Source organism: Vicia villosa, unplaced genomic scaffold (assembly GCF_029867415.1).
Source record: "Vicia villosa cultivar HV-30 ecotype Madison, WI unplaced genomic scaffold, Vvil1.0 ctg.001745F_1_1, whole genome shotgun sequence".
Lineage (NCBI taxonomy): Eukaryota > Viridiplantae > Streptophyta > Magnoliopsida > Fabales > Fabaceae > Vicia > Vicia villosa.
Window position 1 is genome coordinate 53,939 of NW_026705714.1, and position 24,920 is coordinate 78,858.

Consider the following 24,920-nt stretch of genomic DNA (forward strand, 5'->3'; position numbering starts at 1 on the left):
ATCTTAGATACGAATTCCTAGATGAAGAACGTAACCGACCAGTTATAGTTAACGCTGACTTAGGACAAACCGAGACTGTAAAATTACTTACTGTCCTGAGAAAATACCCAACCGCTTTAGGATATAACATATCAGATTTGAAAGGAATAAGTCCTTCCCTCTATATGCACCGCATTATGCTCGAAGACGATTGTAAAACCTCTAGAGAACATCAAAGGCGAATAAATCCTATTATGAGCGATGTGGTTAAAAAGGAAATCCAAAAACTGCTAGAAGCCGGAATAATATACCCTATATCCGATAGTAAATGGGTTAGCCCTATTCATGTCGTACCAAAGAAAGGAGGAGTTACTGTAATCACTAACACAAAAGGCGAATCTGTAGCGCAACGTACCCAAACTGGATGGAGAATGTGCATTGACTATAGGAAGCTAAACAAAGCTACCCGAAAAGACCATTTCCCTTTACCTTTCATAGATCAAATGCTTGAACGCATAGCTAAACACTCACATTTCTGTTATCTGGATGGATACTCCGGATTTTTCCAAATTCCTATCCACCCTGACGACCAAGAGAAGACCACATTTACTTGTCCTTATGGTACATTCGCTTATAGACGAATGCCTTTTGGGCTTTGCAATGCACCCGCGACCTTCCAAAGATGCATGATGGCAATATTTGCCGACTTCCTAGATGGAATAATGGAGGTCTTTATGGACGACTTCTCTGTCTGTGGAGAAAGTTTTGAAACATGTTTAGAGAACCTTGAATTGGTACTTAAACGATGCGTAAGCGTAAACCTAGTCCTTAATTGGGAAAAGTGCCATTTCATGGTTCGATAAGGAATTGTACTTGGACATATCGTATCTGATAAAGGGATTGAAGTAGATAAAGCCAAAATCGAAATTATCAAAAACCTTCAACCTCCCAAAACTGTTAGAGAAATAAGAAGTTTTCTAGGACACGCTGGTTTTTACCGACGCTTCATTAAGGATTTCTCTAAAATAACCAAACCCTTAACTGAATTACTAATGAAAGATGCCGAATTTATTTTTACCGATAAATGCACTGAAGCATTTCATACGCTTAAACAAGCATTAATCTCTGCGCCAATTATGCAACCTCCCGACGGGAATGAGCCTTTCGAAATAATGTGTGACGCAAGTGATTATGCTGTAGGAGCCGTTCTAGGGCAAAGAAAAGATAAGAAACTACATGTCATATACTATGCGAGTAGAACCCTAGACGAAGCTCAAATGAATTATGCCACGACAGAAAAAGAATTATTAGCTGTCGTATTCGCATTAGGCAAGTTCCGTTCTTACCTGGTAGGAGCCAAAATAATCATATACACTATCCACGCTGCAATTAGGTACCTCCTAACCAAGAAAGACGCCAAACCGAGATTGTTGAGATGGATCCTGTTATTACAAGAGTTCGACTTGGAAATTAAAGATAAAAAGGGAACTGAAAATGTCGTAGCAGATCACCTCTCTCGATTGGAAAATCTGAAACCCGAACAAGTACCAATTGACGATGATTTCCCTTATGAAAGACTCATCGCTCAGTTAGAAGCCAATGAATTCGAACCATACCATCCAAACGCTGAAACCAACAAATTAGCAGAAATAACTTTAGCCCGCTCTGACACACCTTGGTATGCAGATTTCGTAAACTACCTAGCTGCTGGTGTGCTTCCTCCTGATCTAAGTTAACAACAGAAGAAGAAATTCTTCCATGACCTAAAACATTACTATTGAGACGATCCACTCCTGTTCAAAAGAGGCCCCGATGGAATCTTTAGACGTTGTGTACCCGAGGAAGAAATAGGAAGTATAATAACACACTGCCATTCTGCACCGTGTGGAGGACACCATAGCACATCTAGAACCTGCGCCAAAATCCTTCAATCTGGACTCTTCTGGCCCAACCTGTGGAAAGATGTTTATTTTGCTGTACTAAACTGTGATAGATGCCAACGAACCGGAAACATTTCGAGACGCGATGAAATGCCTCAAAAGGGCATTCTGGAAGTAGAAATATTTGACGTCTGGGGAATAGACTTTATGGGTCCGTTTTCGTCATCGTTTGGAAATCAATATATACTCGTAGCCGTCGATTACGTTTCAAAATGGATAGAAGCTATCGCTTCTCCTACAAACGATACACGAGTAGTTATCAAACTCTTCAAAAACGTCATCTTTCCTAGGTTCGGTGTGCCTAGACTGGTAATTAGCGATGGTGGTTCCCATTTCATTTCAAGAATACTTGAGAAACTCCTTCGAAAATATGGAGTAAATCATCGAATAGCTACACCATACCATCCACAAACAAGCGGACAAGTAGAAGTATCTAACCGCGAAATAAAACAAATATTGGAGAAAACTGTTGCTATTTCTAGAAAAGATTGGTCAACCAAGCTAAATGAAGCTTTATGGGCTTATAGAACAGCTTTCAAAACTCCAATAGGAACTACCCCATTCAAACTCGTTTACGGAAAATCATGCCACCTCCCGGTAGAGTTAGAACATAAAGCCTATTGGGCCATTAAGAACTTAAACCTAAACTACACTGCCGCTGGTGAGAAACGACTTCTAGACATAAACGAATTAGAAGAACTTAGACAAGACGCTTACGAAAACGCCAAAATTTATAAAGAGAGAACAAAAAAATGGCACGACAAGCGTATATCTAGGAAAAATTTTAACAGAGGCGATAAAGTACTTCTATTTAATTCTAGATTAAAACTATTTCCTGGGAAGTTACGATCTAGATGGTCTGGCCCTTTCGAAATAACTAACATATTTCCGAGCGGAGCGATTGAAATCAAAGGAGAAACCGTCAAACCTTTTGTCGTAAATGGGCAACGTCTTAAGTATTACCATCATCTCGAACACGATGAAAACATCGAACTTTTTAAACTTGACGAGCTGCCCGCTCATTCGAAAAAATAGTTTTCTATTTTTAAAATCGTCGAGCTTACGACATAAAACAAAGCGCTTGGTGGGAGACAACCCACATTTATTTATTCTTTTATTTTATTTTTATTTTTATTTTTAACCTTTTATTTTCATTTAAATAATCTATTCTATTTTTAATTATTTTAATTTTAATCATTTTTACATTTTTCCTAAATTTTATAATAACTACTATAATTATAACTGCTATCTTAATTCGAAAAAATATTCCCTTTTTATAATTATATTTATTATTATAATTTGTTACATTTTTACATTATTTTTATTTTTCTTCCTTTTAAATCAACACTAGCCTAGTTCTAACTTAATCTTAATATTTTCAACTTCTAGGTTTTTCTTAACTACTAACTAAGATGCAAGAAGTCGATAATATGGAAGTTGTGTTCCGTGGTAGAGGACAAGAAGCAAGATTTGATAAGCAGGCTGAAAGACAAATGGATTTGACTTGCTACCCTCACCAACCGACTATGGTAAGACTTGGTATCGAAGAAAGCGTTCTACACCTGCTAAACCAAATTGGTTGGACTGGTTCTCACCTGTTCCGCAAGTTTAGTACCTACCGGAAGCTCACTCTGGAATTCTTGAGCTCCCTGACCTATCTTCCTAACTGTGGACAAGGACTGAGAAAAGGAGTCATTCTCTTTAGACTCTTTGGTATGGAATTTAACTTTTGCATCCGAGATTTTGCTGAAATGCTAGAGCTACCTCATGGATCAGATGCATACACCCAAGTAGCTGAAGACAGCCTTGCGTACTGGGAGTTGGAACGATATTGGGGCAAGATCACTGGAAACGACAACCTTGAAGAGAACGAATTTCAATCTGAGAACATCCATAAGATCATTGCTCACTACATCTTTGGTAAACCCGATAATGTCACTGAAGTTTCTAGAGAAGAGTTATTCATCATGTTCTGCTCCTCTCAGAATCGTCCGGTCAATGCCATCGCATTCATGCTAACAAACTTCGAGCGCATCACGCAAGACGAAGTTTCACCTATTAGGATCGGCGGATTTGTCACTATGATTGCTAATGCTATAGGAATGAGAGTACCTTTGCTTAGATTGACACCTCTTGGTTCTCACAATTCTATGGACATTCACTTCTGCTTTAATCGAGGTATCATCGGTAACCTTGGACCTGATCAGTTTGAATTGCTCATTGATAACAAAGTATTGGATTAGTTCACCTTACCGAGTCCAAGGACGAGTGTGCACAACCCTGCTAACTGGCTTTACTATGGCCAGATTCCTGAAAGAGAACCCTCACCTGAAACCCCTCAAGCTTATGAACATTTTGATGAGGAAATGCACGTATCAGAATCTGAGCCTGACACTCCTCCTGGATACTATGACCCTAATCCTGAAAATGAACCCATTCCTGATTATGAACCTCTTTCTGAAGATGAACCCATTCCCGAGTATGAGCCTGAGACTCCTTCTGAAGATTCAGTTGATGACTACACTATTGATATGACTGATGTCGAGCTCGAGCCACAACAACCCGCTGCATCCACCGCATCAGTGAACCAAAGAATGCCTAATCGGAACACACACGAGCAAGCCATCACTGCACTGCAACAAGATGTACAACATGTGCGCAACGAGCTACACACTTTGCAAATGCACTTCTTCGATTTCATCGACACCGTCAATGCTCAATTCGACGAAGTTTTCAAACACATTTATTCTAATGTGCACAACAATAGACGTGGCTAGATGTTACCGTTTAGATTATTAGATTTTATTTCTAGTTTTAGCAATTTCTAATTCCTAGTTTAGAATTTTAAATTTTCTGCACTTTTACACTATAATTCTGTCAACATTCAGTACCAGTTTTTAATTTGAAATGCAATATTCTATTCATTATTGCTACTGTGTTATAATATTCTGCTGCCTGACTGCTATATATTTATGAACGCATATAACTCACTCAGTCTGGTATTTTGCTGTTTATAGTAACATCCCATATTCCAATCTATGTTATTCTCTAATAAATCCTATGTCAGAACTACCCATGCACGCGTGACAGCCACCTGCCTAAGCATGGAGACGCACGTCTCCAATCATGTGGGACCTGCACACTGCACGCAAAGGACAGGAGACGCCCGTCTCCATGCCCTGTCCCCCAGCAGACTGACTGCCTGAGACGCGCGCCTCCCAAGGCTAGCAGTCTGCGTTTGACCACGCAGCAGAACCACCATAACTCCATTTTGAATTTTGAATTTAAATTTCAAAATTCAAACTTCTTCATTCTCCCCATTATTTCTTCCATTTAAACACCATTAACCTCATTCATCCTCCATCATTCACCTCTTTAACTCCACATCATTTCCCATTTCTCCATTCCATTCCAACTTCAAACACCACCATAATTCCATTTTAATTCTCCATTAACCACACCATTTTCAAACCTCACTATAAAACCACACCACCACCACTCTTCTTCTTCACAACCTCCAAACCATTTTCTACTCTTCTACTCTCCATACTTATTTTCTTTTCAAACTCATCATGCCTCCATGTTCAATCATCCGTAGTGTGCGTCCAGAGAGGCCACCACCTAACCTTAACAACATTATTTTCCGAGAGGATGACAACGATGCTCAAAGAACCAAATACCTCGTGTTCTATGAACGTTCGGTTGTTCCCACAAAATTTGTGAACATCGAATGTCTAGAAACTCTGGGTCTCATTGATGGTGTCACCCGTTTACTCACTAAATGTAGCCTACACCATCTTTGTACCGAACCCGTACCAACTTATGAGCCGCTCGTCTTGGAGTTCTTGAGTTCTTTCAACTACGACACTCCTTCTGATCAACCACTCTCAACCGGTAGCATCCAATTTCGGATGTTCAACCGTGAATATACTCTGGATCAAGAAGTAGTGGCTACGTACTTGCATTTTAATAATACACCAAATGCTCTCCGCACAATTTTTCAAGAACTAAATGGTCGTTCATGGGAACAACATGCTTTCGACCTCTGGTTTAACCTCACTGGCGAAGTTCCTACTGGTTGGAGGGCTCTACATGCTTCTCACATTCAAAACCCCGCTATACGTTATTTTCAGCGTGTTTTGGGGCATACTATTTTTGCGAGATCCAACAACCATAAGGTAAATCAGCATGAATTATTTTTCCTTTATTGTGCGCTAAACAACCTCTGTTTCAATGCCGCACCTTTTATGCTCCAACACATCCAAAGTTGCGTCAACGCCCCTGCTACAAACCCCTTTCTGTTTGGCAGTATTATTACTTCCTTGGCCTGTGCCTTAGGTCTTGGTGATGAACTCATCTCCCTCTCTCATCTCATGATGCCTGCTCAATCACTCGACCTCACTTATTGCCGTGACTCCCACTTGGTTTCACCCCGCCATGATGGCCGATACAATTTGGTCGTCAACAAAGTTCTGATTCCTTATGTCGTCCTTCCATGCCCATAAAGAATCAACATCCGTTATGTTTAGCGTTGGAGACTTATTGAAGACAATCCTCAAGACAACCAACCTGAACATCCTAATGAACCTATGGATGCAAATGAAGAAGAACTCAACCAAGGGCAAGCTGATGTCAATCAACCTCCTCAAAACAACCCTCCGCCTATCACTCTTGATGCCATGTATGCTGCAATTCAACGACAAGACCAACTTTTTCAAGCTATGCAGACAAACTAAAATGAAACATTGAGGCTTATTCGAGAGATGCAACAAGAGCACCGTGACTATGCTATTAGGAACGAAGGCCAATACACTGAAATTTCTACACAGTTGAATGATCTCTACATTCGTGTAGATGGCTCTCCTACTGATAGACGTCGCCGTGTTCGTACAAGAGGCGCAAGCAGTTCTCGCAATCGCAACACTGAGGAGTAGTTTTCATGCATTGAGGACACTGCATCATTTAAGTCTGGGGGAGTCGTATTACTTGCTTTAGTTTTATTTCCTTTTAGTTTATTTCCTTTCCTTTTAGTTTATTTCCCTTCCTTGTAATGTTTTTCTAATTCAATAAAAAATATTTATGGAATTTCAAGTCTTATCTTTATAATTCCGTAGTTATTTCAATTTCTTCCATTTTCTTGAGCCATAACAAAATTTTTGCTCCTAAACGATAAAATGCAAAACCCCACACGTTCGAGAAATACGAAGCTACTCAAACACCAAACGCATAGAAATTGACTTCGATTCAAGTCAATACCCTTATTGTCTCAACACTCTAAAACCCCCAAGTATGCGTAACCGATTTGAATACCCTTTATACCGAAACCATCGACTTTAATTTTTGAAGTAACCCTTAGTAGTTTATTCTAGCAGTCGGCACCGTCTTAGATACAAACTACGCAGAGAGTCGATGAATATAAGTGTATGATCCTCATAATAATAATTATGTGCTTAACCGTAACAAGAAATGTGCCTACTAAGTAAGGTGATCCTCACAAGATCATTTAACCTAAAGGTCGCAAATCTCAAATACAAAGAATTTAAAAACTCATTGTTGATTGGTTCAGAAGTCATCTGGTACTGAACTTGGTAGGAGGGACTATTGTTCGATTCCCCGCGATCTACAAATGAGCGCTAAGGAGTATACCACATAATTGTGCCAGAACTCCATAAGAAGGATCATAGTCACTAACTGACTACTCTGCTATGTGTGTGTCAAGATAATGGGCTTAATGTGATTGTGCGCGAATGAAAAGGGTAAAACATGATGACGAGTCAAGATCAAGCTATAATGGCATGATTCGGATTGGTATGCATACTGGGAGTTGTCTAGTGTTGCTACTATAAGTTTATTGCTTGGATCTGCAACATTATTTTCAAACAAGAACACAATGTAGCTGAGTATGACCGAGCGACATGGTGGAAGCGTGTTCATTTCGCTGTCCTCCTATCTTTATCTTGTTATTTTGCTTGAGGACAAGCAAAGGTTCAAGTCTGGGGGAATTTGATAACACGATTTTATATCGTATATTTAGCCTGAAATCCATAGATATTTATAGCATTTTCCGTTTATTATATTGATTTATTATGATATTACGCGAGTTTTTGTTTTGTTTCAGGTTTTACACTCTTATTATGACTATTTGTGAAAAGGAGAAGAAATGGAGCTAAAACGACCTCTATTTATGCCTAAATGATGAAAAATGGGTGCTGAAGTAAAAAGGGAGTGCAAATAAGGCCCAAATATGCTAAAGATGACCCAAAGCCCACAAAGGAACAAATCTGTACGTGGCCCAAACCATCCCAGCAGATGGAGACGCACGTCTCCAACGTTCTCTATGCCACATCAGCAAAAGGGAGACACACGTCTCCATGCCCCTATTTTTCCTCCACTTGAGACGCACGTCTCAAGTCGTTCAAAGCACTTCCTGAAGAAGCGGAGACACACGTCTCCAAGTCTCAGTCAGAAAAGCTCCCTCAATTCACGAATTCCAACTGCAAAGCCTCGCCTATAAATAGAGGCAGATACTTCACTTCAATCTGTCCGATTTCCTGCTAACGAAGTGCTGCCGAAATTGTACCGTGCATTATATTTTCTGCCTTCCTTTAATTCAAACAGTTATTTTCTCACAACGATTTCTACACCGGAAATTGTTGTGAACCTTTTATAAATCTAGCCTTACGTTAGATTTATCGTCTTTTATTTTCCTTGTTTTATTTTCCGTCCGTTTAAATTCCGAAGAACGATCCAGCCAACCTGTGGTGGAAGTTCAGTACTCGAAGATTCAGTTTCAATTTATTTAATTCAGGTTTAATATTTACTGCCTTTATTCATATATTTATTTGCATGATATATTATATGCCAATTAACATGCCTTTTATTATAAGCCAAATTAATCCATGCATGCTTAACTGTATTAATATGTCTGGCTAAATTACTAAGGTATCGGTATGTAAAGTAAGTTAACCGTAGGGATCCGAAATAAATTGGCCTAATTATGTTTTGTTAATTATCACCTGTTTTTGGTTTGTATGTCTAATTTAATCAGTAAGTCTTAAAATCAATAGAGCGAAAGTTTGAGGTCTTAAGACGGTCAAAGGTTAAAATCAATAGAGCGAAAGTTTGAGATCTTTAACTGGATAGTAGACATAGGACATTAGTTTTAAGGATGGCGAAAGCGTATTAAAACTAATTAGAACTTATTTATTTTCAAAAATTGTTTTTACACCCGAGTAGGATGGCGAAAGCGTACGTTAGGGATATTAGCATGTTCCGAGTCAACAGAGCAAAAGTTTGAGATTAGGAGATTTAAATAGATAACAACTTCATAAAACAGGCATTTTATTAATTACGTTGTTTCCAAAAAGCTTTTCTAAAATCTAATGGGATGGCGAAAGCGTACATTAGGATTAGGATAGTAATCTAAATCAACAGAGCGAAAGTTTGAGACGAGGATTTTTAACCAATTGAATTAGTAAAGATTTTTAATCGAATTATGCAAAAGCCAATGGACCTTCGGATCACCTTAAGTTAAACGAAATACATGCTGATATCTGTCTTTTATTATATTCTTTATTTCTCACAATCACTTCCCCTTAGGAACAATCGAAATATTAGTAGCCCTAGCTTTACATAGTAACCTTAGATAACGGTAGATCGATTCATAGTCCCTGTGGATTCGATATCTTTTAAAACTACACGACACGACTGTGCACTTGCAGTCATCAGATTAATAGACACGTAAAGTTGCGATCAGAGAGTGGCAAGAAGATTTGGGACTAGTGATGATAATGACAACAGAAGGAAGGTAGCTTCGTGGAACTGTTTGCTCAAGGCGTCTGCAACGACGTTAGATCTGCCAGGTTTGTAAAAGATGTCAAAGTTAAACCCCTGTAATTTGGATGCCCATTTTTGTTGTTCTGGAGTTTGGATCTTTTGTAGCAGCAAATTTTTAAGACTCTTTTGATCAGTGTAAATGTGGAACTTTTGACCAATAATGTATTGCCTCCATTTCTTTACAGCCTCCGTAATGGCAAACATCTCCCTAACGTAAACTGAAGCGGACTGCATGCGGCTACACATCTTTTTGCTGAAGAAGGCAATCGGATGGGAGTCCTGGGACAGCACTGCGTCAATGGCAACTCCGGAAGCATCAGTTTCGATTACAAATTTTTTTGTAAAGTCTGGTAAAACAAGGACTGGCATGTCGGTCATCTTGTTTTTAAGCTCTGTAAAGGCCCTCCGTGCCTCTGTACTCCAAGAAAATTTAGTGGAACGTAACAAGTCGGTGAGGGGAGCGGCGAGAGTGGCATAATTTCGTACAAATCGTCTATAAAAACCGGTGAGCCCTAAAAAACCTCTGAGAGTCGTGAGAGAACGTGGAGGGGGCCATTCCAAAATGGCTCTCACCTTTTCTGGGTCAGGAACTACGCCTTTTTTTGAAATAACATGACCCAAATAATCAATGCTCTGCGCTGCAAACACACATTTAGAAACTTTGGCATAGAATGAATTCTGGTAAAGTAACTCGAAAACAACCTGCAAATGATGTAAATGGTCTGTGAAATTATTGCTGGAAATAAGTATATCATCAAAAAATACTAAAACAAACTGCCGCAAATAGGGACGTAATAAGTCGTTCATAGCAGATTGAAAAGTTGAGGGTGCGTTAGTAAGTCCGAAGGGCATCACAAGAAATTCATAATGCCCGTCGAAAGTGAGAAAAGCTGTTTTATGCGTGTCCTCTTTTGCAACCCGGATCTGGTGATAGCCAGAGCGTAGATCTATCTTGGAAAAAATAGTAGCTGAACCTAGTTCATCAAGTAATTCATCGATGGTGGGTATGGGAAATTTGTCTTTAACTGTTACTGCATTCAAAGCCCTGTAGTCTACACAAAAGCACCATGTGCCATCTTTTTTTTTTTTGACTAGGATCACTGGGGAAGAGAAAGGGCTAGTGCTAGGTACAATGGTTCCACTATTTAACATTTCTTGGATGAGGGAAGTCATAGCATCTTTTTGTGAATGAGGGTAGCGATAAGGTTTCACATTTATGGGAGGTGTGTTAGGAAGTAATGTGATGTGATGATCATGGGGTCGGGTAGGTGGGAGGGAAGTGGGAATGTGAAAAATAGGTTCAAAAGTTTGGATGAGTTTTATGATGTCAGGATGTAAGTTCTGTGGAAGGACAGATAAGGGTGAGTCATTTGGTATAGGGATTTGGTGTTGGGGCAGAATAGGTTGACAAATCATTAAGTGTAAAGAGGCAACCGAATCTGTGTGGAGTAAGTGGCGAAATTGGTGTAAACTCGATTGGGCGGGGTTTTGTGTTGGGTCACCTTTAAGTGTGATGGGATTTTCGAAATGGGTAAAAGTGATGGACGGGATAGAGAAATCTGCCTGAATAGTTCCTAGAGTCCTTAGCCAAGCCATGCCTAGGAAAACATCTGCCCCTTCAATAGGGAGTAAGTAAAAGGGAAGGTTGAAGGGCTTGTTTTGTAGAACAATCTGAACATCTTCACAAAAACCTTGACATTGTAAATGGGAGCCATTACCAACCATAACGGAGAATTGGGAGATAGGAGTGGTTGGAAGGTTGAGGTGTTGAGCGATCCTGGGTTGTAAAATGTTGTGTGTGCTGCCAGTATCCACTAGAACCATAACTGAAAGTCCATTAATTTTTCCTTTAAATTTCAGTGTTTGGGGTGAAAATTGCCCTGTGAGGGCATGAGTGAATAATTGAAAATATGTGTCACCCAGGGCTGACTCTTTCTCACTTTCAGCAGATTCCATTTCCATGTTTATATCCAAGTTGTCATCATCAGCCAGCAGTAACAGAAATCTCGAAGTAGAGCACTTGTGACCCACAACAAATTTTTCATCACAAGTAAAACATAAGCCTTGGGCCCTTCTTTCTTGTAATTGGGCTTGGGATAACTTTCGGATAGGGAGTTTTGGGGATAAAGGATTAGGTGGTTGTTTGACGTTGGGGTTAAAAGATAAAGGGGTGCTGGTAGCTTGTTTTTGGCTGTTGGGATATGTGGTGGGTTTGGCATAGGGTGAAGTAAAAGGTTTTGAGAATTTTGAACGTGATTCCTTTAGTTTGGACTCTATCAATTTGGCTAGTCCAATCGCCTGAGAGATGTTAACCGGTTTTAAAATAGCAAGCTCATGACGAATTTCCGAAGTTAAACCGGAAATGAAACAATTTAAAATTGCTGCTGGGGGTAAACCTACAACCTGGTTTCCAAGTTTCTCAAATTTGGTTTGGTAATCAACCACAGAACCATCTTGTTTTAATTTAAATAACTCAGCTTGATGATTCTCAAAAGTAGAAGGACCAAAACGTAATTCGAGAGCTTTTGTAAAGGAGAACCAATCTGTTAATAATTGATTCTGATGCATCCACTTAAACCAGCCTAAAGCATCACCCTTCATAAAAAATGAAATCATGGATAAATGATTTTCTGGTGGTAAATTATAAAAACTAAAATATTGGTCGGCTTGAAATAGCCATTCAAGAGGATTGGATCCATCAAAAAGGGTCAGCTCAAGTTTAGGGGAACGAAAGGTAGGTAAGGGTGGGATGTGTGATATGTTGGGGATTTGTAGTTGGGGGTTAAAGCTGGTCTGTTGGGACTGGTTAGGGGAAAAATGGGATAGGGGGTGGAGGTGGTGGGGCTACGGTGAGATAAGGGTGTTGATTGTGGGTAGCTGTTTGAGTGGTCATAAATGGGTGTGTGGTAGTTTGCTGAACAGGAGTGTGGATAGGTGTAGAAATCATGGACATAGGAATAGTAGAAATATTTGGGGATGGAGGAATGGTTTGGGTGGTACCTGAAGCTTGGAAGGTAGCGCTTCCAGCAGGTTGCGGAAGATCTCGTTGCAGCTGCAGCGTTTGGAGAAGGGAGACCAGCGAATCATAGCGCTGAGTTTCCAGCTGGGAATCGCTGTCCATTCTTGATTTAAGCTGCTGCAGCTCTTCGTGTGTGCTAAAGAAGCGCTCATCAATCTGCTGCTGCGTTTCATTCAAGGCAGAATCGAGATGCATACGTGAGGTTTGAACTGCAGTAGCAATGGCTTCATCTATTATATCTTTGTTGGGTGGGATGGATGGTTTTGGGGGAGCCATGGGAGGGTGGTAGAGGATCAAGGTATGAAAGCACCAATGATAAAACTACTCTCTAACTAATTTTAGATCTAGAATGCAAAAGAAGACTAAAACATAAATAACAACTTTTCTCTTACTTCATTCAACACATACATAGAGTATAAATACTACTAGGGTTTCTATCTACCCTACTGATTTGGGCTGTGGGCCACTTCTTTTTAAAACATAACATAAGTTTCTAACATAACATAGACTTAAAATTAATATAGTGCAGCATTTATTCTATTTTGTAATCTTTGAACCAAACGGGTTTCTTTTTGAATCTGATGGGCCTAACAATACCCTTCAACATATTTGGCCAAATCTTTTATGGATCAACCAAATATTGTGACTGGGGTCGATTAGGGATGGCAACTTGTCTTTATTAGTGGAGATCCCTGTGAGAATACTCTGTTTGGGGCCCCAAAGACGGGCCCCCCACGGGAATGAGGATGAGGAACAAAGTACCCTCGAAGGCACTTCGGGAACGGAGATGGCGTAAATATCTTCTGCCCCGTGGAGTCCCCGTCCCGTCTAAAATAGCATAATGTCCTTAATTTATGTATAATTTTAAATTATTATGTAATTTTATTTTTCATTTCATATAATTAATCTTATACACAAATTTAAAATATATATATATATATATATATATATATATATATATATATATATATATATATATATATATATATATATATATATATATATAAATATATATATATTGTTTTTAAAAGAGTGGGATCTAAATGATTATTTCAAAATTTTTTTAGTTTGAAATTTTAGTGGTCATGACACTCAATATTATAGATTAAATATTGTTAAACCAATATATTTATCATAAAGGAATAATTTTTAAATTTTTTGTGGTTAGTTTTTGAAGCTTTTACTATTAATTTGATTTAAAATAATAAATTAAAAAAAATCATGTTTATGGATCCCCCCGCATGAACCTTGGGGATCCGTGGGGACCTGCGGGGATCCGTGGGGACCTGCGGGGATCCGCGGGGACGGGATGGGGGAGAAAATCCCTCCGTAGCGGGGATGGGGAATAAATTCGAGGACAGGGATTGTGATGGGAATGTATCCCCGCCCCCGCCCTGCCCCGCCCCTGCCCCGCCCCATTGACATCCCTAGGGTCGACAAAAGAAATGACTCATGAGATAAGATTGACTGTAGAAAACGATGAGTCGTGGAGGGAGAGTGTTACAATGCAAATGCAAAAGCCCAAAGAAAATAAGAGACAGCTCAAATGGGAGAATTATACAAGTAATCCCCAAATTATAGATGCCACCCCCACATTTTACATTATTCCCAAAATGTCCTTAACACTATTTACTCAAAAAAATTATCTTTTTTGAAAAAAATTACTGTGGCAAAAATCATCAAAAAAGCAAATTTCCGATACCGCAGAGTAAATTTCTGGTACACCTTTTTGGCCGATACCAGAAATTCTTTGTTTTTTACAAAATTCGGGTATCTGTTTACTGAAAATTTCAAAATTTCCGATGCGATTTACAAAACATTATGTCGTCTCGGAAATTTCACAAATTTCCGGTAGAAAACCAAATACCGGAAATTCCAAATTTTCGATGTGTACCGAAAATTTCTTTAGAACCTAAATTTCCGGTATGACAGATGAATTTTTATATCTTTGCGGTCCAGAGCCGGCAGCTTCAGGTTCGTCTACGGATTCATGTACTTATCTTACGCAGTACTTCATCACAGATACAGTATGTTTACTGGACTTCATACACAATTTTGTTTGTTTTTATAAATTGATTATGGGATGTGACAGAGGAGGAAATTACAAAAAGAAAAATGTGGGATCTAATGACAATTATACTATGAAGGTTAGATGCCCATTTAGGTTGAGATCTATTCCGAGTGGTATAGGTTGGAAGGTGATGGTTACATGTGAGATGCGTAATCATAGACTAGATAAGGATTTGGTAGGTCATGACATCTTGGGCCGTTTAAAAGATCATGAAAGAAAGTTTATGAATGACATGACGAAGTACAATATGGCACCAAGGTACGTCGTATCTGCTTTGAAAGACAAAGACCCAGAAAATCTCACGAGTATTACCCAGATATACCGAGCTAGAGCAACATACAGACTAGGCAAGAGAGGTGCAATGACAGAAATGCAAATGTTATTGAGCCTTATTCACCAAGAGAAATACATGTGTTGGTCTAGAAATAAGGAGAATTCAGATATTGTGGCTGATATCATCTGGACACACCCTGACACTGTCAGGTTGTTGAATATGTTTCCTCTGGTGTTGATTTTTTATTGCACGTACAAAACAAATAGGTGAGAATTTTAATTTTAATTTTCCCATCTTAAAAATATGTTGAATGAGCTAGTTGCTGAATGCGTTTTTTAATCGTGCAGGTACGAGCTACCACTGCTTGAGATTGTTGGTGTTACATCAACAAATTGACGTTTTCAGTTGCTTTTGCATATTTGAAACATGAAAGGGAATAGAACTTCACATGGGCACTACAGAAGCTTAAAGAGTTATTCTATTACGAGAAGTTGCTTCCAAATGTCATGCTGACGGAGCGGGAACTTGCGTTAATGAATGCCACTGATACTGTGTACCCAAATGCGTCTCATTTGCTATGTACCTTTCATATTTAAAAAAATGTTAGCATGAAATATAAAGAGTAAGTGAAATCAGAAAGACAAGAACATGTCATGGATCAATGGAACAACATGATGTATTGAAATACAAAAGATGAATTTGATGTACATTTGAACCACTTCGAGAGTGTATGTGGTGATATTCCATCATTTGTCAAGTATGTGAAAGAAACATGGTTAACACCATATAAAGAAAGGTTTGTTTTTGCATGGACTAACATAGTCACTCATTTAGGGAACACAACAACAAACATGTACATTCTTCTTCTAACAGGAAATATGTTTATGTTAATTTGTGAGTTGTTTATTTAATGTGTTCATGATTTCTAGGGTGGAGTCTGCACATTGGAGACTGAAGAACATGTTGACGACAAGTCGTGGTAATTTATGTGTGAGTTGGGATGATGTGAACACAATGTTAAAGTTGCAGCTAGGTTCCATAAGAGCGTCGTTTCAAAAAGTATCGTCAATATTGAGCATCGGTATAACACTCCATTCTATTCTAAATTGCACAGTTTTGTTTCAAGACAATGTATACAACCCATTGGAAAGGAACTAGAAAGAGTCAAATTTATTGGTGCGAGCAAGGAGAGGTGTGGTTGTTACATTAGAATAACACATGAGTTACCGTGTGCGTGTCAGCTCGCCGGCTACCAGATTCTAGGCATACCAATACTTTTGGAAACTATTCATGTGTTTTGGACGAAATTGCAAATTTTAGAACATGGTGTGAGTCTTGACGAGAGAAAATGGGATTTAGATGATGAATGCGAAGAGTTAAAGAGACAATTCAGTACTCTGGATATTGTGGGTCAAAGGTCGTTGAATAAAAAAGTTCGTGATCTAGCCTATACATCCACAACTTCAATGTGTACACCGCCGGTGAAATACAAGCTAAAGAGAAGAGTTAAGAAGAGTAAAAAAGGTGAGAAAAGTGATGTGCATCGTGATCGAAGTCAGTGGGAATATGTTGATGCTTCGCAGGGGAGTCATAGTACGAAGAGATCATGCACACAACCAAGTGGGAGTCAATCGTCAACCATGCAGATTGATAAACAACATTCTACCAATTCTGCAAAAGGCGAGTACTTGTCACAGTTTCCTGCTTTCTTTCATTCATACATAGATGCCATTATTGATGTTGGACCAGATGGAAAATGAGGTTTCCGTTGTATTTCATCTGCATTAGGATGGGGGCAAGATGCATGTTATGATGTTCGGAGATAGTTGCATACTCAAATCCATCAAGACGAAGAATTATTTTCTAAGTTGTTCTATGACACTGTCTCTTATGTTAGTAATTCATTAATCGTAAAACACTTGGGTGTTTAGGGTAAGGAGAAATGGATGTCGATTCTAGATATGGGTTACCCTATTGCTTCTAGATATAGTGTTGTATTTGTTTCTCTTTCCATGAAAATGAACATAACATTTTCTCGCTTCTCAAAGCTCCACCTCCATACACGAGTCGACATATAACCATTGTTGTTGGTTTTGTTGACGGTAATCATTAGGTTCAGGTAAAGCTGAGACTCGATTGTCCAATGCCTCCCGTCACTGATCGTTTGTTCTAATTATGCAAAAGCATGTGGATCATCATATGCGGGTCGGTTTAGACGTTGGGAAGAACTGTCTAGGAAGTGATTGTAGTTTTTTGTAATGCATCTATGAATGACATTTATTCTATTTATATATTAAGACAGTTCGTTATTTCACCGTGTATTTTATTCAAGTTTAAAAAAAGGAAAAAAATTAAGTCCTAGTATTACCGGAAATTTGAAATTTTCGGTATTTTTCATATACCGGTAATTTTATGAACTGAAGTCACCGAAAATTTAAAATTTCCGGTACTGGATATCTCAAACTTACGATTTTAAATTTAACTTCTGCTACATACCGAAATTTTAAAATATTCGGTACCGAAAATTTTAAATTTTTGGTATATAGCATTAGGTGTAACACTCTATCTATTTTCATAATTTACTTTAATTAATTTAAATAAATTATGGGGAATTATTTGGAATTATGGAAGACTAGGAGGAATTAAGCAATTGGGCTTGTGTTGTAGTTAGTAAAGAGAGGGTGCATTGGTAGGCCCTATTACTAATTAAAATAAATTTATTTCAATTTTAATAAAATAGGAGGAGTTGTGGAATAGAGAGGGTTACAGCATTTTGGGAAAAAAAAAGAGTCTGAACGTGAAAAGAGAAGAGGAGTGGAGAAAGCGACGCGAGGAAGAACGAAGAATCAACCTTCAGGTAAGGGGGGACTCTTCCGTTTATCTTCTATTATGGGATTATAGGTAGTATGATAGAATTTGATCGTGTTATTCGGATCAATTGGGTTGTGCTTAGGTTGTAGAAATGTTAGGTTTTGGGAGGATTGATGCATAATGATTATATTGATCATGTATTGGTGATAATTGGATGGTTGAATGTATTATAATGTGTTATAATATGTGTTATTTCACTGTATGCGAAATCTGGTTGGAATGAGAATTGTATGGTAGTGATTCGGTGAAAAGGGGGACGAAATCGCAGGCTGTTTTCTGCTATTCGGAGCGCAGGAAATCGCCAGTTCGCGCCGCGTCCAGGAGTTGGCGCCGCGAACTGCTTGGCAAAAGGCCAGGAAGTTTTGTTATGCTCAGTACGCGCCGCGAGAGTATGGTCGCGCCGCGAAGGCGTAGTTTCTTCTCGTTCCGCGCCGCGAAACCTTGTTTGCGCCGCGAAGGCGTAGTTTCGATTCGTTCCGCGCCGCGAACGTGTGTGGCGCCGCGTGCTGTTAGTTGTTGCGACAGGTCATTTTGGAAATGTTTAAAAATGTGTAACTTTTAAACCGTAAGCCGGAACTTGGTGCCGTTTCGAGCACAGTGAAGCTAATCAAATAATTTATACAATCAAATGGTGTTTTTGAGCTGTGGTTTGAATCATTTTAAAAACAATCGATCTTATTTGTTGTGGTGGGATATGCTTATAGGTACACTAACGAATGTCTTACCTGTATGATGTTGTGGTTATAACTGGTGCTTATTATACATGTATTGTTGGTATGAAATATGTGTTTTACTGATGATTATGACATTGATCGATGTATGTGGGTGATGAGCATGTTATGGTTGATGCATGCATTCATAATCATTTGTGGCTGGTCCTTGACGATGGTGGATCAGTAGTAGCTAATTCCCATTGTGTGGAATTAGTGAGTGGGTGTTGCCGTATCCTTGACGATGGTGGGTCGGTGAGTTGGGTTATCCCAGATTTTGGTACCACATGCATGTAGTTGCATTGCATTAGGCTGCTTTGATGTTATAACATGAATGGAAGATTGTCCAATGTTATAATATGTGTTAATTTGGTTGTTTGCTTACTGATTGTATGTTTTGAATCTGATCATAACTGTAATTGGGTGAATTGCATGTGAAATAATATTTTATTATCTATATCTTATAACATTAGTTAAATGTGAATGAGACTCACCCTTACTGTTGTTATTTTTCAGATTAAGGAGTAGCTCTCGTACTTGGTGAGGATTAGCTCGTCAAGTAGTTCGTTAGAGTCAGTTGGGTCCGTGTCATGCTCTGGTCGTGTAACACTGGGGGCGTCGTTTAGAGTTACTTGTTAAACTTTTGTTTTGGATGGATTTTATGTTAACGCCTTAAGTCTGTGACTTGGCTGTTTGTTATTCAGATGTTAAAGATAATTCCGCTGTGTTAAACATGATGATCTGAATAAATTTGATTGACGTTCTCTTTTATGGCATGACATGAGTATTATTGTTTAATTATTTGGAAGTTGTGATGCCCTTTTTCATGTTTACTCTGATTATTATTTATTATTTATGCGGGGTATTAGAAGGGTGTTACAATAGTGGTATCAGAGCATTGTCGGTCGTTTGAGTCAGAGTCTTAGTGTCGGTTAATCCCTCGTATACGATTAGTGTAAGGTTGACACTGTCGATACTTCTGGTTCTAATAGATATTGTTTGATATTTAGCAGAACAATGGCCGGAAGAGGAGGAAGAAACGATGATGCTATCGCTGAGGCTCTGGGCATGATTGCTGGTGTGCTGGGAGGGAATGCCAATGGAGCTGGAATTGGTGCTGACAGGCAGCTGAATAGTTTTCAGAGGAACAACCCTCCGTTGTTCAAAGGCACTCACGATCCCGAAGGCGCCCAGAAGTGGTTGAAAGAGATTGAAAGGATCTTCCGGGTGACTGATTGTGACAAAAATCTGAAGGTGAGATATGGGACTCACATGCTGTCTGAAGAAGCCGATGATTGGTGGATGGCTAGTAGGGACGAACTGCAAGCTGCAGGTGTTGCAATCACTTGGGCTGTGTTCAAGAGAGAATTCTTGCGGAGGTACTTTCCTGAGGATGTTAGAGGCAGGAAAGAGATTGAATTTTTGGAGCTGACACAAGGTAACATGACTGTGCCGGAGTATGCGTCTAAGTTTGTGGAGCTAGCAAAGTATTATGTCCACTACAATAATGATGAGGCTAGTGAATTCTCGAAGTGTGTTAAGTTTGAGAATGGTCTCCGCGATGAGATTAAACAGGGTATCAGATACCAGAGGATTCGCAGGTTTGTCGATTTGGTTGACTGCAGCCGAATCTTTGAAGAGGACAATATTAAGCTGAAGTCGTCGCACTCTCGCGAGTTAGTCGACAGGAAAGGGAAAAAGCATATGGATCGTGGTAAGCCGTATGGTAAGGGTAACCAGAAGGCTGGAGGTTGGAAGAAGCCTAGTGGGGGAGACTCTAGTGCCCCTATCAAGTGCTTCAAGTGTGGAGAACCTGGACATCGCATTCACGAATGCAAGAGTGAGGAAAAGAAGTGCTATAGATGTGGGAAGGCAGGTCACATTGCTATTGAGTGCAAAGGGAACACTGTAACTTGTTTCAACTGCGGGGAAGAAGGTCATATCAGTCCTAAGTGTCCCAAGCCGAGGAAGAATCAAGCTGGTGGTAAGGTATTCGCCTTATCTGGTTCAGAGACTACTCCAGATGATCGGTTGATTAAAGGTACGTGTTTTATCCATGGCACTCCTTTAATTGCAATAATAGATACTGGGGCAACTCACTCGTTTATTTCATTGGATTGTGTTAAACGACTGAATTTGGAAATATCTGAGATTAATGGAAGTATGGTCATTGACACTCCTGCGCCGGGTTCAGTGACTACTTCGTTCGCTTGTTTGAACTGTCCAATTGATATTTTTGGTAGAGAATTCGGAATGGACTTAGTGTGCCTTCCGTTGGAACAACTTGATGTTATCTTGGGTATGAATTGGTTGCAATTTAATCGGGTTCATATCAACTGTTTCACGAAAACGGTTATTTTCCCCGAAGATGTCATTGTCGAGGATTTAGCAATGACCGCTAGACAAGTGGATGAAGCCATGAAGGGCGGGGCCGCCGTGTTTATGTTGATTGCATCCATGGAAGTGAAGAAGAAAGCGGTGAGTAGTGATTTACCGGTAGTATGTGAATTTCCAGAAGTCTTTCCAGAAGATGTAAGAGAGTTACCGCCAGAGAGGGAGGTAGAGTTTGCTATTGAGTTAGTCCCTGGGACTAGTCCGGTGTCGATGGCGCCGTATCGTATGTCGGCATCTGAATTAGCAGAATTGAAGAGTCAACTGGAAGAGTTACGGGAAAAAGAATTCATTCGTCCTAGTGTGTCACCGTGGGGTGCACCGGTGTTACTAGTGAAGAAGAAAGAAGGTTCAATGAGGTTGTGTGTGGATTACAGACAACTCAACAAGGTTACTATCAAGAATCGGTATCCCTTGCCAAGGATTGATGACTTGATGGATCAACTAGTTGGGGCATGTGTGTTCAGCAAAATTGACTTGAGGTCGGGATATCATCAGATTCGGGTGAAGACGGACGATATTCAGAAAACAGCATTTAGAACGAGGTATGGTCATTACGAATATACAGTGATGCCATTTGGAGTAACCAATGCGCCGGGGGTTTTCATGGAGTATATGAATAGAATCTTCCATCCTTTTCTGGATCAGTTCGTAGTAGTATTCATTGATGATATTTTAATATATTCTAAGAATGAAAAAGAGCATGCGGATCATCTTAGAGTGGTATTGGAACTATTGAAGGAAAAGAAACTTTATGCGAAACTGTCAAAGTGTGAGTTCTGGTTAAACGAAGTGAGCTTTCTTGGGCATGTAATTTCTAAGGATGGTATTGCCGTTGACCCAACGAAAGTAGAAGCAGTGTCTCAGTGGGAAGCTCCGAGGTCAGTTTCCGAAATCCGTAGTTTCCTTGGTCTGGCGGGTTACTATAGAAAGTTCATTGAAGGTTTTTCAAAGTTAGCATTACCGTTAACTAAGTTGACTAGGAAGGGTCAAGCGTTTGTTTGGGATTCGAAATGTGAAGAAGGATTCCAAGAGTTGAAGAAGAGGTTGACTAGTGCGCCGATCTTGATTTTGCCGAATCCGGCGGAGTCTTTTGTTGTTTATTGTGATGCTTCGTTGTCAGGATTAGGAGGTGTACTGATGCAGAATCAACAGGTAGTCGCTTATGCGTCGAGACAACTCAAGGTGCATGAGAGAAACTATCCGACTCATGACTTAGAGTTAGCAGCAGTGGTATTTGTGTTGAAGTTGTGGAGGCATTACCTATATGGTTCGAGGTTTGAAGTATTTAGTGATCACAAGAGTTTGAAGTACCTCTTTGACCAAAAAGAGTTGAATATGAGACAAAGAAGATGGTTAGAATTTCTCAAGGATTATGATTTTGAACTGAATTACCATCCGGGTAAAGCAAATGTTGTTGCCGATGCATTGAGTAGGAAGTCCTTGCATATATCTATGCTTATGGTGAGAGAATTGGATTTAATTGAGCAATTCCGAGATTGAGTTTGGTATGTGAAGACACTCCTACCAGTGTTAAATTGGGTATGCTGAAGCTGACTAGTAGTATTCTGGAGGAAATCCGAGAAGGTCAGAAGACTGATGTAGAGTTGGTTGATAAGTTGGCCCTGATTAATCAAGATAAAGGAGGTGAATTCAGAATCGACGAGAATGGTATAATAAGGTTTGGTAATCGTGTTTGTGTTCCTGATGTTGCCGAATTGAGGAAGAGTATTCTTGAAGAAGGACATCGTAGCGGATTGAGTATTCATCCTGGTGCTACCAAGATGTATCACGACTTAAAGAAGCTGTTTTGGTGGCCTGGAATGAAAAAGGAAATAGCTGAATTTGTCTATGCTTGTCTGACTTGCCAGAAGTCGAAGATTGAGCATCAGAAACCGTATGGAGCTATGCAGCCGTTATTTATTCCAGAATGGAAGTGGGATAGTATATCTATGGATTTTGTTTCCGGTTTGCCGAGGACGGTGAAGAATTGTGAAGCTATTTGGGTTATTGTAGACAGGTTGACAAAGTCTGCCCATTTTATACCAATGAGAATGGATTACCCAATGGAGAAGCTGGCTCAATTGTATATTGAGAAGATAGTGAGTTTACATGGTATTCCTTCGAGTATTGTGTCGGATAGAGATCCAAGGTTTACATCCAGATTCTGGGAAAGTTTGCAGAAGGCTTTGGGTACTAAGCTGAGATTAAGTTCTGCTTATCATCCACAGACAGATGGACAGACAGAAAGAACTATTCAATCACTAGAAGATTTGTTGCGTGCTTGTGTGTTGGAAAAGGGCGGTGCTTGGGATAGTTATCTACCCTTGATCGAATTTACTTACAATAATAGTTTTCACTCGAGTATTGGTATGGCTCCGTTTGAAGCTTTGTATGATCGGAAGTGTAGAACGCCTTTATGTTGGTACGAATCTGGCGAAAGTGCTGTGATTGGACCGGAAATTGTTCAGGAGACAACAGAAAGGATCAAGATGATTCAGGAGAAGATGAAGACGTCTCAGAGTCGTCAGAAGAGTTATCATGATAAAAGAAGGAGGACACTTGAATTTCAAGAAGGAGATCATGTGTTCTTGAGGGTGACTCCTACAACTGGTGTTGGTAGAGCACTGAAATCAAGGAAGTTGACTCCGCGATTCATTGGTCCGTTTCAAATTTCGGAGAGGGTGGGAGAAGTGGCGTATCGTATTGCGTTGCCACTGACGCTTGCGAATTTGCATGATGTATTCCACGTATCACAGTTGAGGAAGTACATTGCTGATCCATCTCATGTGATCCAAGTCGATGATGTACAGGTAAAAGATAATCTGACAGTTGAGACTTTGCCCATGAGGATTGAAGATCGAAAGGTGAAACAATTGCGTGGCAAGGAGATAGCGTTGGTCAGAGTAGCTTGGGGAGGACCAGCAGGTGGGAATGTGACATGGGAACTGGAAAGTCAGATGAAGGATTCCTATCCAGATTTATTTGCCTAAGGTATGTTTTCGAGGACGAAAACTATTTAGTGGGGGAGAGTTGTAACACTCTATCTATTTTCATAATTTAATTTAATTAATTTAAATAAATTATGGGGAATTATTTGGAATTATGGAAGACTAGGAGGAATTAAGCAATTGGGCTTGTGTTGTAGTTAGTAAAGAGAGGGTGCATTGGTAGGCCCTATTACTAATTAAAATAAATTTATTTCAATTTTAATAAAATAGGAGGAGTTGTGGAATAGAGAGGGTTACAGCATTTTGGGAAAAAAAAAGAGTCTGAACGTGAAAAGAGAAGAGGAGTGGAGAAAGCGACGCGAGGAAGAACGAAGAATCAACCTTCAGGTAAGGGGGGACTCTTCCGTTTATCTTCTATTATGGGATTATAGGTAGTATGATAGAATTTGATCGTGTTATTCGGATCAATTGGGTTGTGCTTAGGTTGTAGAAATGTTAGGTTTTGGGAGGATTGATGCATAATGATTATATTGATCATGTATTGGTGATAATTGGATGGTTGAATGTATTATAATGTGTTATAATATGTGTTATTTCACTGTATGCGAAATCTGGTTGGAATGAGAATTGTATGGTAGTGATTCGGTGAAAAGGGGGACGAAATCGCAGGCTGTTTTCTGCTATTCGGAGCGCAGGAAATCGCCAGTTCGCGCCGCGTCCAGGAGTTGGCGCCGCGAACTGCTTGGCAAAAGGCCAGGAAGTTTTGTTATGCTCAGTACGCGCCGCGAGAGTATGGTCGCGCCGCGAAGGCGTAGTTTCTTCTCGTTCCGCGCCGCGAAACCTTGTTTGCGCCGCGAAGGCGTAGTTTCGATTCGTTC